Source organism: Periplaneta americana, chromosome 10 (assembly GCF_040183065.1).
Source record: "Periplaneta americana isolate PAMFEO1 chromosome 10, P.americana_PAMFEO1_priV1, whole genome shotgun sequence".
NCBI classification, from domain to species: domain Eukaryota; kingdom Metazoa; phylum Arthropoda; class Insecta; order Blattodea; family Blattidae; genus Periplaneta; species Periplaneta americana.
Window position 1 is genome coordinate 32,080,489 of NC_091126.1, and position 13,973 is coordinate 32,094,461.

Sequence of the window (13,973 nt, forward strand, 5' to 3'; positions counted from 1 at the left end):
CTGCACGCACACCAAGGAGAATTTGTAGACTGCCAGGTATATACAGTAATTACACAGTCTAGTATATACAGTCGCGAAGCTAAATACGTAGTAAATATGCAAACATTAGATAGTTGCTTACCACTAGGATCGCTAATATCGCCTCATTACAGGCAATGCGAAATAGTACCGTCACAGTCTATTGTTCCTAGCACCCTCAAAACTCAAGCTTCGTGACTGTATATAGTAGACTGTAGTAATTATGTGTTACATAGGCCTACGTTCTTTGTAGGCCCATGCTGTGCGACTTTGCTCAATCGGCGCAACCTTTTCCCTTTGCGTGCGCACCCATTCTTAGCATTTCATTACTGATAAATACGACGGTCAGGGACTCACTGCCTCGCTTTGACGCGCCACCAAAGTTGTATAGTTGGCGTCGCTGACTTGCGGATAAACTTGTTTCGGTGTTACGTTCCTGTCAGGAGTCAACGAAGTAAATTTGCTTTATATTTTATACGGAGCAATTTGTTTCAGTTTTCCTGTTCAACCAGTCTGACACAACAGAAGTGAACCTTCAGAATGAAAGTAAAGGTACGCAAGAATAGATTATAAGTAGATAAACTGCATAATTATATGGATTATGCATGGAATTCTTGACTGAACTAGCAGTACAGGTGATTTTGTAAGTGAAAATCTTTGAATATGTAAGGGACATTTTAGTGGTGGTGAAGTTTAATATTTAAGAAATTATGCTTCAGTCAGCCATTGTAATATTTTCGGAAAAGACGAGTATTTTCCTTGGAACAAAAATACAATAAAATTATCTGAACTTTCCGTGAGCTAGTTTCCCCAGATTATTTCCCGTTTTGTCTTGAGTAACACTCAATGCTAATGTGCTAGAATAAATTGCCATAAAAATCAGTGCCGTATAAATGACACATACTTTCACATTAGATACTTCCCACTGCACGAGGAAAAACATCATGACTCACGCTCTGAATTTTTAGAGGAGAACAAAAACAAAGTTCGTAGTGTCGTGAAAAATCAGAATTTCCTAATATTTCCTTAGATTATTTTATTTCTTTATTCCTATATTAATGTTGAATACATTGTAAGCACTTCATCTTTGTACGTTTGTATGTTATATTTTGTAAATTGAGCAATAATATTTTGTTGACACTGATTTTCCTGAGTCACGAAGTTTTTCCAAGTTTTCTTGGTCAACATGACTTTACACTCAGTTTTGAGAATTTAGAAATACAGTGCATAAGCTGCAATTTTTATTGTATGTTATTCTATTTCAGTCGGAACAGTTTTCTCAACATTGAATATGATAGATTTATTAATTTGTCATACAGAATAATATCCGTAATATTGATAATTAATATTTGAGGAGAAAAATTCGCTCCGGCGCCGGGGATCGAACCCGGGTCCTTGGTTCTATGTACCAAGCGCTCTGACCACTGAACTACGCCGAATTCAATCCACAACAGCGGATCCAATTCTCCTCCTTCAGTGTTTCCCTTTTAGGGCCTGACTCCAAGTTAGGCATATATGTTGACGTATATGTCCAATGTCAACTGCCATTATATTAGGAGCGCACTCAGCTGAGTGACTTATTTGGCCGGGATTCCGCAGTTAAGTGCACAGTAATCTGTACAGACATAGCTATGCACAGCTATCTATGAGAATATTATAGATTTATTAATTTGTCATACAGAATAATATCTGTAATATTGGCAATTAATATTTGAGGAGAAAAATTTGCTCCGGCGCCGGGGACCATTGAAGTTGATGGACCCGTTTCTCGTAATATTGATTAACGGTTTGAAATAAATATATAACTCTGATCCATTTTCTTTACTATGTAAAGTTGTTCAGTGACATTTAGATGTTGAGGAGTGAAATCAATATTTAACACAATGGCAGATGAAACTATGTACTATTTTATGTATTCTTGTGTCAAATGAATTGTACGAAGCCATTCCTTTAAAGTTATAATTCCCTTCGCAAATTCGTAAATTTCTCGTTACTTTAATGAAAATATGCCACAATAATTTTTTGTTCAACAAAATAATTTTAGTTCAAAAAAATAAAATACCGCTAGGGGAGAGTCGGGTAGTATCGGACATCGGGTAATATCGGACAGTGAGTTTCTTTCATCTACCACACGATGATAGTATCTGATTGACATGGTTACGTTTCTGTGATGACGCATAGAGAAACATAACCATGTCATTCAGGTACTACCATATGGTGGTAGATGAAAGAAACGCACTGTCCGATACTACCCGATGTCCGATACTACCCGACTCTCCCCTATATGTTTCCAATAATATATCTACAGTATATACTTTTGCAAAATAGCCATAAATGATACTGTCTTCCATGCACTCAAATAAGAAGACCAATTTTCGTGTTCTGGAATGTAAGCAGAACAGGGTAAAAATGCAACAAAAAGTACAAAATGTCCTAAGAAATTACCAATAGACAATAAAAGACCGAAAATGCAAGGAAAGTTCAAAATAAAAGTCACTTACGGAGCTTATTTCCGAAGACATTATGAGCAAAAATTCAATATAAGCATATGTCTTAATCTCATTATTTTCAGAGTTACACTAATTTGAAGTTGTTAGTAAATACCTTTTTTATTTAGTTTTAAGAAAAAATAATATTAAAAATTGAGAATGAACTATTCAGAATTGTTTAATTGGCTAGTGTTCTGACGCTAAAAATGTGTGTCTAATTGCTTTGTACAGATTTTGTTTTTCAATTTTTAACTAAAAATTACATTATACTTACGCACTTATAAAAATTGTTACAAATCATACGACTTTAGGAACTTGATTCTTCACAGTTTAATTATGCATCCTAAATATTCAGTCTTGAAGAATTTACAAGAGTGGCGTGATTTGTAACAATTTTTGTGTCAAATGCGTAAGAAAAATGTAATTCTGTAGTTTAAAAAAAATCTGTACGAAGCAACTATGGAATTCACAACACATTTTCAGCTTCAGAATACTAGCTAATTAAAGAAACGATACTCCTGAATAGTTAATTCCTTATCTGTAATATTATTTTACCCTTAAGACTAAAGAATAATGGTATTTTGCAAACAAATTCAAATTAGTGTAACTCTGAAAATATTGAGATTAGGACATATGTTTATATGACATTTTTTGCTCAGAATGTCTTCGGAAATAAGCTCCGTAGGTGACGGTAAATCCTCGTGAATCACCCTGTACATATATATATATATATATATATATATATATATATATATGTACATATATATATATATATATTGCATATATTCACTAAAGTCGGAATTTTATCCTGATTGAACAACGCCCTGTAATTGGCATTGAAAAGGGCACAAGTAATAATACGTAAAATAAGAATTTCTTCTGTAAAATAAATATTGTCTTGTCTCATAAGTTCGCTCTCTTCTACCGTAAGTTCCATGTATTCCGCCTGAAGACACTCTACTCCCTGTACGCAGTAAAGTTATCATAGCTGCCGAAACACCCCTGCGACATAGGGTTCTACAACCAGACCCACTATTGGATACGTCAGTACGTGTTTGTGACTGACGTTGGATGCAACAGCGTGGAATTGCGAGCTTACTTACAAACGTACTTACTTACAAATGGCTTTTAAGGAACCCGAAGTTTCATTGTCGCCCTCACATTAGCCCGCCATCGGTCCCTATCCTGTGCAAGATTAATCCAGTCTCTATCATCATCCAGTCTCTATCATCATATCCCACCTCCCTCAAATCCATTTTAATATTATCCTCCCATCTACGTCTCGGCCTTCCCAAAGGTCTTTTTCCCTCCGGCCTCCCAACTAACACTCTATATGCATTTCTGGATTCGCTCATACGGGCTACATCCCCTGCCCACCTCAAACGTCTGGATTTAATGTTCCTAATTATGTCAGGCGTGGCGTCGTGGTCTAAGGCATCTTGCCTAGGACTCGCGTTATGGAATGCGCTGGTTCGAGTCCTCATGGGGGAAGAAATTTTCTCATGAAATTTCGGCCAGTGTATGGGACCGGTGCCCACCCAGCATCGTGATGCACTTGGGGAGCTACGATAGGTAGCGAAATCCGGTTGCGAATGCCAGCTATAACGGCTGGGAGGATCATCGTGCTAACCACACGATACCTCCATTCTGATTGGATGATCGTCCACCTCTGCTTCGGCATGTGGGCGTGAGGCCAGCAGCCGGCTGGTCGGTCTAGGCCCTTCAAGTGCTGTAGCGCCACGGATTATTATTATTAATTATGTCAGGTGAAGAATACAATGCATGCAGTTCTGCGTTGTGAAACTTGCTCCATTCTCCTGTAACTTCATCCCTTTTAGCTCCGCATATTTTCATAAGAACCTTATTCTCAAACACCCTTAATCTCTGTTCTTGTCTCAAAGTGAGAGTCCAAGTTTCACAACCATACAGAACAACCGGTGGAATTGCGAGCGTTTACAAAAATAACATGAAAGGCAAAAATGAATATTTTCGGCATATTAAGCTGTTTTATTACCGTAGGGGTAAAACCGCCTCACAACCCGAACTGAAAATCTGTGCTGTTTACAGAGAAGATGTAGTGACGTGTCAAAAGTGGTTTACTCGATTTCGAGCTGAAAATTTCTACCTAAAAGGAAAACCTCGCACTGGGCTGCCTATGGTTACAGACGTGCAAAGAATAAAGGATATTATTTCAAAGTCGGCCTTGGTAGCTTAGTCGGTATAGCGCTGGCAATCTGTGCTCCATGTTGCGGGTTAGATCTCGACCCAGGTCGATGGCATTTAAGTGTGCTCAAATGCGACAGGTTCATGTCTTTAGATTTAGTGGCATGTGAAAGAACTCCTGCGGGAGAAAATTCCGGCACGCCGGCGACGCTGATATAACCTCGGCAGTTGCGAGCGTCGTTTAAAAATCATAATTTAAATTTAACATGTATTATGTCAAACAATCCACGGTTGGCAAATCGGGAGATGGCACAGGAGCTGAACGTATCTCATGCTAGTGTAGCCAGGCACTTAAAGAAAAATGATTAGGTAAATCTTCGCGACATATGAGTTCCGCGCCAACTGAGTAAAGAGAATTTGGTTCAGCGCGTTTACATCCGTGACTCCTTAGTAAGACGCAATAAAAATGATGCTTTTCTGGACGACAACGTCCGAAGTAGAAAATCATGGCGCAGTTTCTAAACTAGGACTTCATTCAAGGATGGATATGCTATGCATTTAGCCGGATTGGAAAGTCATTCTATATTACGAATTTCTTTCTACTGGTGAGACCATCAATTCAGACAAATACTGTTCTCAGTTGGATTGTCTCAAGGCAGCCATTGAAGAGAAAAGATCCGAATTGACCGTCAGTAGTGGAGTTAATTTTCAGCATAACAACGCCAGACCATACACTTCTATGGTCAAAAGTTGCGGAATTTCAACTGGGATGTATTACTCCACCCGCCCTATTTACCTAACATTGCCCCTTCAGACTTTTATCTGCTAAGATCCCTGCAGAATTTCCTTAATGGCAAACGCCTCACTTACTCGGAAGTCTGCAGACTCCATGAAACTGTTCATCAACCAGAAAACCGCCAGATTTTGGAGGAATGGAATTTATAAACTTCCAGAGAATTGGTAATATATTATAGTTCGTACTGTACAAAATGAAGTTTCTTTACAAAGCCTTACTGCCTGTTTTTGTTTGAATGACCTTGGGTGCTATTCATAGACATTTCGCAGCTCGCGCTACGAGCGTACTAAGCTAGCCCCGGCTATCCACTGGTTACTAGTACATAATTCAAATCATATCCTATCGCTAACACTGGTTTATGAATACGAAAAACGCTGATCATCCACCGAAAGCCCGCGCTAAAAATGTCTATGAATACGGCCGTGTTTAATGTTTTGTAAATAAATTCCATATCGTACCCGAGATTGTTCGGCAACTTCTCCGTCGTAGCTGTGCAGGGGTTGTTGGCGGTGTTCGCAGGGGTTGTTGGTGATTGAAACTTGGCGAAGAAGTGAAAGAATTTATAAGACAATCCCAATAATTCAGAAAACTAGAATTATTTTCCCATATATGAATGCCATATAGTAAAAAGTACTAAAAAGGACGAAGTATAATACTTTTAAACAAGATTTCTATACCAAATTTTCTATTTGTTTTAATGGAGAAACAATCCTAGATAATTTTGTATAAATTTAATCTATGTTCAGGCAACTCAGGGGTTTTCTACAGGTACTCCAGTTCCCCAGTGACATGCCAATAATTCTTCGTCGTCATCATCATCATCATCATCATCATCATCAGTAACATATGGTCTAGCCTACGTGAGTCAGCGAGAAGAAAAAGACAAGAAGCTGAATCAAGAGGGTTCTACGAGAGATCAAGAGAAGGTGCGGTTAGTGTTCAGAGAAGACGTCAGGATGCAAAAAGTATGATGGGTGAAGAGATAGTGATTTCGTCACCACAATGCAGTATTTTATCGTTGACGGGTACATTTAAGGGCCAAAAAAGTTACAATCTTAGAAGTTGGTGCATGAGCGGTAAGAAATAAATAAAAGGTCTGAATGAAATTACAACAGGAAGTTTGGTGATTTAATTTCGTAAATCGTGTTTTAGTGTGATTTTTTTTATTTTATTTTTTTTATTGGGTTATTTTACGACGCTGTATCAACATCTAGGTTATTTAGCGTCTGAATGATATGAAGGTGATAATGCCGGTGAAATGAGTCCGGGGTCCAGCACCGAAAGATACCCAGCATTTGCTCGTATTGGGTTGAGGGAAAACCCCGGAAAAAACCTCAACCAGGTAACTTGCCCCGACCGGGATTCGAACCCGGGCCACCTGGTTTCGCAGTCAGACGCGCTGACCGTTACTCCACAGGTGTGGACTGTTTTAGTGTGATGAAAATGTTTAGGGCATCATAGATATAGAGATAGTTAGGTAGTTATAAAATTGAAAAAAAGATGTTGGGAAATTAAAAAAGTGGCTAGTTAATAAATATAGTTACCGAATGAAGTTTACTGTAAAGAAGTAAATCTTAAAAAGTGATATAGTGAAGTATATGAAAGATGATCTTAGTGATAGTATTTACAATTTTCTATGTTTTTTTCTGAGTGTTGATTTTGGTTAAGAAATGAATGATCAATCTAAAGTGAACTAGTTACTCATGTCAAGATTTAATAAGATTATAATGACGTGTATTAGGTAGAAAAAAGATCCCAATGTATATAACTGCGTGAAGTGTTACGAGTTAGATGTAATGTTGAAAGACGGAATTATTTATAAATTTAGTTAGCAAGATTAGAATGCTGAAAGGAACGTAAGTGTGAAACGAACAGATGGTGGACATTTAAGATCATTAAGAAGAAATTGACTGTTTGGAGTTAAGTTAATAGCGGGAGTAGATGAGTTATGAGTTTAACAGCTGTCGGGATTGCATGCTATTTGTAGGTATACGTAACAGAAAGTTATGGTGAAACCCGTATACATAAGTTGTAGTACACCATAACTAATATAAATGTTGATGACAAATAAATATCTATCATCATCATCATCATAATCATCAATTACGAGCGTAGTGTAGACCCATCGTCTGTGGTGCACTGTGGATATCTCTGACGAACTACTACTGGTCGACGCCTCTCGACACTGACGACGTCTATGAACCAGAGTCGTAGGGAAATAGGAGCCCTGCTATTGCACAAAAAACCTTCTGGCATTAAGGAAAGCAGGGAACAAATGGGTAACTTTGGATAAGTCTACTTGATGAAGTGATGAGCGTCACGAAGGAGGAATATGTCCCAACTGAAGCCCAACAAAGTGTAGGTGCTACCAATAATATTACCACAAAAAAGACTGCTATAAGATACAGATTCTGTGCCAAACTTGAGCAGGACAACATCCTACAGAAAAGTGCTGCAAGCTGAACCTACTGTCGTCATTGTCAGGGTTTGTGAAAAGAGATGCCGATCATATGAGGGGCTCAGAGCACAAATGGTGTTGACTCCATTTTAGCCACCGCCGTAGCTCAGTCGGTTAAGGCGCTTGCCTGCCGATGTAGAGTTGCGCTCGGGCGCGGGTTCGATTCCCGCTTGGACTGATTACATTCTTAAGGTTTTCCCCAACCGTAAGCCAAATGTCAGGTAATTTATGGTGAATTCTCAGCCTATCTCGCCAAATACCATCTCGCTATCACCAATCTCATCGACGCTAAATAACCTCATATTTGATAAAGCGTAGTTCAATAACCAAGTAAAAATAACTTCACTTTTCATGAAATTTTGTTGCAAGACTATCCTTATTTTTCAATGTTACAAGGAAATACGTAAACGCATTATCAATACTCAGATGTCAGTATTTTATTTGTTTACTGAATGTCCTCTAGACGAATTAACTATTAGAAATTCACACATTTTTCACATAAGTTAAGTGCTTCAGATGAAGTTACACCATTTTTGTTCTCACAAGATATTCATCGCAATACTTTCGCTAAGGGGAAAATAAAAGAGATAAAATTCTCTAGGGACAAAAGTAACAATTAAATTATTTCATCTAGTGCATCGTCTCCCAAACTGTGGTTCGCGAGCGAAATTTTTCAAGGGGTTCGCCAAAATTTTTCCTAATGACGGATTTTGAGGTTATTGTTTCTTATTATTTATTTTCGTATTATCATTGTTATTATTATTATTATTATTATTATTATTATTATTATTACTATTATTACAAGTTACACCTCGAATATCGAACTATAGCAACTACGACTCCATGTAGCTTAGACATATTGTTTTGAGTTCTTTGAAATGAAGCGTGTGTTTACATAGGCTCTATTTCGCGGCATGGAGTAGCTTTTTAGTCTGTTATAAACTAAAAAGACGGAGATGCTTGCCAGGCGACGGAAGACAGGAACAAATGAACGGGTACAAAGACACACGCCGCTATGCTATGGTTTTTTGTGATTGAAGAGCATATTTATTTATTAAATTACTTACTTACTTACTTACTTACTTACTTACTTACTTAATGGCTTTTAAGGAACCCGGAGATTCATTGCCGCCCTCACATAAGCCCGCCATTAGTCCCTATCCTGAGCAAGATTAATCCATTCTCTATCATCATATCCCACCTCCCTCAAATCCATTTTAATATTATTCTCCCATCTACGTCTCGGCCTCCCTAAAGGTCTTTTTCCCTCCGGTCTCCCAACTAACACTCTATATGCATTTCTGGATTCGCTCATACGTGCTACATGCCCTGCCCATCTCTAACGTCTGGATTTAATGTTCCTAATTATGTCAGGTGAAGAATACAATGCATGCAGTTCTGTGTTATGTAACTTTCTCCATTCTCCTGTAACTTCATCCCTCTTAGCCCCAAATATTTTCCTAAGCACCTTATTCTCAAACACCCTTAACCTATGTTCCTCTCTCAAAGTGAGAGTCCAAGTTTCACAACCATAACGAACAACCGGTAATATAACTGTCTTATAAATTCTAACTTTCAGATTTTTTGACAGCAGACTAGATGATAAAAGCTTCTCAACAGAATAATAACAGGCATTTCCCATATTTATTCTGTGTTTAATTTCCTCCCGAGTATCATTTATATTTGTTACTGTTGCTCCAAGATATTTGAACTTCTCCACCTCTTCAAAAGATAAATTTCCAATTTTTATATTTCCATTTCGTACAATATTCTGGTCACGAGACATAATCATATACTTTGATTTATTAAATTACCTATTTAATTTTGGCTTTAATGTTTTAAATGTAAAAATAATTGATAATTATTTGAACTTATGTAGAGTCAATATTTTAAACGTTATTGCGTCATTTTTAGAGGAGAAAAGGAGTTGGCTACCCTACCCCATTATCTCCTGGCTTAGTTGCCCAATAGGTATTACCTGTGAGGTTCAGACAGTTGACTAAACAACAACAACAAATAATCCTAAGGTAGATCTATTTACCGTAACTACAGCAACTTCAGGTTAATTTAAGTTTGTTAAATAGTATTTATATTAATAAGAGATTCGCTGAATTCAGATCTATGTGAAAGGGGTTCGCGAGTGGAAAATGTTTGGGAACCACTGCTCTAGTGTATTCGTCACTTAAAGCCAAATCTGGTTACTTCAAAAAGCAGTGAAAGTGGGACTGTGCGTGACATTCGGCGAGGAGGCGGCGTGGTGGGAGGTGTGAATTAGCTTGAACCAGTCATTTCATTTTGAATGTCCAGTAGTTAGAAAATATCGTTCACTATCAAAGTTTCCAAGGCCACGACACGGAACTGCTCTTGACTTACCTGCGTGGGTAGAACATATATCACACTATCTTCCTCCGCTTCCTGTTGAAGTATGTACAATAAAAAATTGTAGACCACGAAGAAACTGAAAAGCCCTAGGTTATAAAATTTCTACCTTTATAATTTAAATTATACGAATTAATAATTTCGAGGGAAAAATTGTTCCGGGGCCGGGTATCGAACCCGGGTTCGACCCCAGAACAATTTTTCCCTCGAAATTATTCAAATCAACTTTACAGGGAGTTATACCTGAAATCTTGATTTGCATAATACACGTCACTGTTCGTTAACAGAAAACCACAATGTAAGTCACACGGAGTTAGTGTGCACTCGAAATTGGTTGCTTGACGGTTGTCAGCCCACTTTGAGCCCACTAGAGGGAAGAATTGGATCGGTGCCGGGTAGATTCCCGGGTAGCTCAGTTGGTAGAGCGTTGGTACGTTAAACCAAAGGCCCCGGATTCGATACCCGGCCCCGGAACAATTTTTCCCTCGAAATTATTCAAATCAACTTTACAGGGAGTTATACCTGAAATCTTGATATGCATAATACACGTCACTGTTCGTTAACAGAAAACCACAATGTAAATCACACGGAGTTAGTGTGCACTAGAAGTTGGTAGCTTGACGGTTGTCAGCCCACTTTGAGGTATGTGGATATAGAGGGAAGAATTGGATCGGTGCCGGGTAGAGTTCCTCGGTAGCTCAGTTGGTAGAGCGTTGGTACGTTAAACCAAAGGCCCCGGGTTCGATACCCGTCCCCGGGAACAATTTTTCCCTCGAAATTATTCAAATCAACTTTACAAGGAGTTATACCTGAAATCTTGATTTGTATACGAATTAATATTCAATTTCATTTAATTAGAAATGAGATATCAACGTTAAACATTTAAATGGTCAAAAATGATTATTTGGGTCATCATAAAAGTGTTTGGTTATGTGAGTAGCTTAATATCAAAGACGGACATCTGACCTCAATCGAAATTTACATAGCTGTGGTTTTTATACAATTTTTCATGCTCTTTCCAGATATAGTGAAACCATATGCAAACTCTAACACTATATTTATAAAATAAATTGTGTTAAATATTACAAAGAACACTGTGAATTAAAAAATTGCCTCTAGATCAAAACTATGGAGATAACAGATGTCCGTCTTTGATATTAAGCTACTCATGTTATTTTCATTGTTCTATCTACCTATTAGTCCGCCTTTAGAGGAGAGGACAAACTGGGATTGTCGTCGCACGCAGGACCCAGTGTACTACCCGGGATGGAATGGTGTGCACTCCATAAGGCCCCCCGCGCTACAGATCCTCCTGCGCGCCGCCTCTCAACTCCCCATACACTCCCCAAGGCGTTAAGACAAAAGTCGGAATGAGTTCTAAAAGAAATTGACCACGGATCTATCACCTAAGACTATTCACTTTTTTAATCCGTGGCGCTACAGCCCGTGAAGAGCCCAGACGGACCAGCAGGCCGCTGGCCTCACGTCCACATGCCGAAGCAGAGGAGGACGATCATCCAAACCAGAATGGAGGTATCGTGTGGTCAGCACGATGATCCCACCAGCCGTTATAACTGGCTTTCTTAGCCGGATTTCGCTACCTATCGTAGCTCCCCAAGTGCGTCACGATGCTGGGTTGGCACCGGTCCCATACACTGGCTGAAATTTAATGAGAAAATTTCTTCCCTCATGAGGACTCGAACCAGCGCGCATTCTGTAACGGGAGTCCTTGGCAGGATGCCTTAGACAACGACGCCACGGCGCGGGACACCACTACTCATTTCGTATTTCCAGAATTCCAATGTCAGTTGCTCTCCCTCACTTCTCTTTGTTTCTATAGATCACTATACGTCGCCGAGCGCCCGGGCTTATCGGCGAAGTTTGTAACAGCTGCTATCGCTCTTCGGTACTTTCCCTTCGAAATAGTAAGGGATTTCACAGCACAGTTGTCGAGTACACTACAGTAATTGCAAAATGAACGACTGTATATTCTAATAAGACTTTTCCTTGTTAGCATTTCCCGCTTCAGTAGCCTACCGTTCCTTGACAGAGTTGTGAATGAGACTTTAAAAGGCACAACTAGGTCCTGTAACGCTGAATTTAAAAATACACGTCAAAATAACACTCTTAATTAGCATTTTGTACAAATACAATGCGGGGGAGCGGGGAAACGTCGCGACTAAGGAGTAAAGCTACAAAGGCCGAAGGTAGCGGGTTCGATTCTCGATGGGATCATGAATTTTCTATACTCAAAAAGAAATGAATACCAGGGACACGGTCAGCGCGTCTGGCCGCGAAACCAGGTGGCTCGGGTTCGATTCCCGGTCGGGACAAGTTACCTGGTTGAGGTTTTATCCGGGATTTTCCCTCAACCCAATTTGAGCAAATGCTGGGTATCTTTCGGTGCTGGACCCCGGACTCATTTCATCGGCATTATCACTTTCATCTCATTCAGACGCTAAATAACCAAAGATGTTGATAAAGCGTCGTAAAATAACCTAATAAAATAAAAATAAATACAGCTTAGTGATAGAGAGTTTGACTGTAGTTCAACAAGTCCCCGGTCCAAAGTCTGTGTTCTATAGACGCCACTGTTCTATAATAATTTTAATTATATTTAATTCTTAATACTAATTGTTTCATACAGTTATCACTACAATAGTTATTGAAGAAATTTATTTAGTTTCTGTGCGTTTCTTAACAGAAAAAAAGTAATTTTCAAAAGCTGATTTGCCATTGCTTAAGGGGACACTCAACTATATTTTGGAACTTTTTTCCTATTTGACCAATCTTTTTCAAATTTGGAGAAAAAGTTTAATATACACATGGAAAGTAACATGCAAAATCTCAGCTCATTAGATCCAATACTTTTCAGAATAAAAAATATTTCAATTTTTAATCAATCATTAATTGAAATACTTACTTATTGGCTTTTAAGGAACCCCGAGGTTCATTGCCGCCCTCACATAAGCCCGCCATTGATCCCTATCCTGAGCAAGATTAATCCAGTCTCTACCATCATATCCCACCTCCCTCAAATCCATTTTAATATTACCTTCCCATCTACGTCTCGGCCTCCCCAAAGGTCTTTTTCCCGCCGGCATTAATTGAAATATCACTTTTAATTATATTTCTTTTATTTTTTGGCTTTGTGCATTTGACTGACTTCTCAATGAACAGGGGAAGAATTCTGCTTATTGATTTAGTTCTGTCACGTAAATTAGTGTAGAAATTTAATTTTTCATGTCTACGACACTTTTTCTCCAATTTTTAAGTTGAGTGTCCCCTTAAACCGATTTATTGATCGGTTGATATTGCTGCCGTGTGACATCTGGCGGGAAACAATAAATCGGCGTAAACAGTTGAAAGTCAGTGTTAAAAATACTTTTTGCGCTACCGTAGACTATAATTTTCAGTTTCTAACATCTTATCTAACGTTAAAGATCTACTCTCTGGAATGGGTTTCTACAAAAATTAGTTACTTATAGATTGTTTTTAGAGAAATCAGAGGTTCAATGCCGCCCACACATAAGCCCGCAATCGGTCACTATCCTGAGCAAGATTAATCCAGTCACTAGCGTCATATCCCACCTCTATCCTGGGATAAAATTCCAATTTTTATATTTCCATTCCGTAATATGTTCTGGTCACGAGACATATTCATATTACT

The 13,973-nt window shown here is 38.6% G+C and overlaps 1 protein-coding gene across 1 annotated transcript in view; it reads left to right on the forward strand.

Annotated features, from left to right (window-relative positions):
• The first annotated feature begins 365 nt into the window (after positions 1–365).
• The window catches only part of LOC138707548 (toll-like receptor 2), a 40,746-nt gene continuing 27,138 nt past the window's right edge, over positions 366–13,973 (forward strand). The window contains exon 1 of the mRNA XM_069837097.1: positions 366–570. The gene's annotated coding sequence lies outside the window, so the exon portion shown is untranslated. The remainder of the gene's footprint in view (positions 571–13,973) is intronic.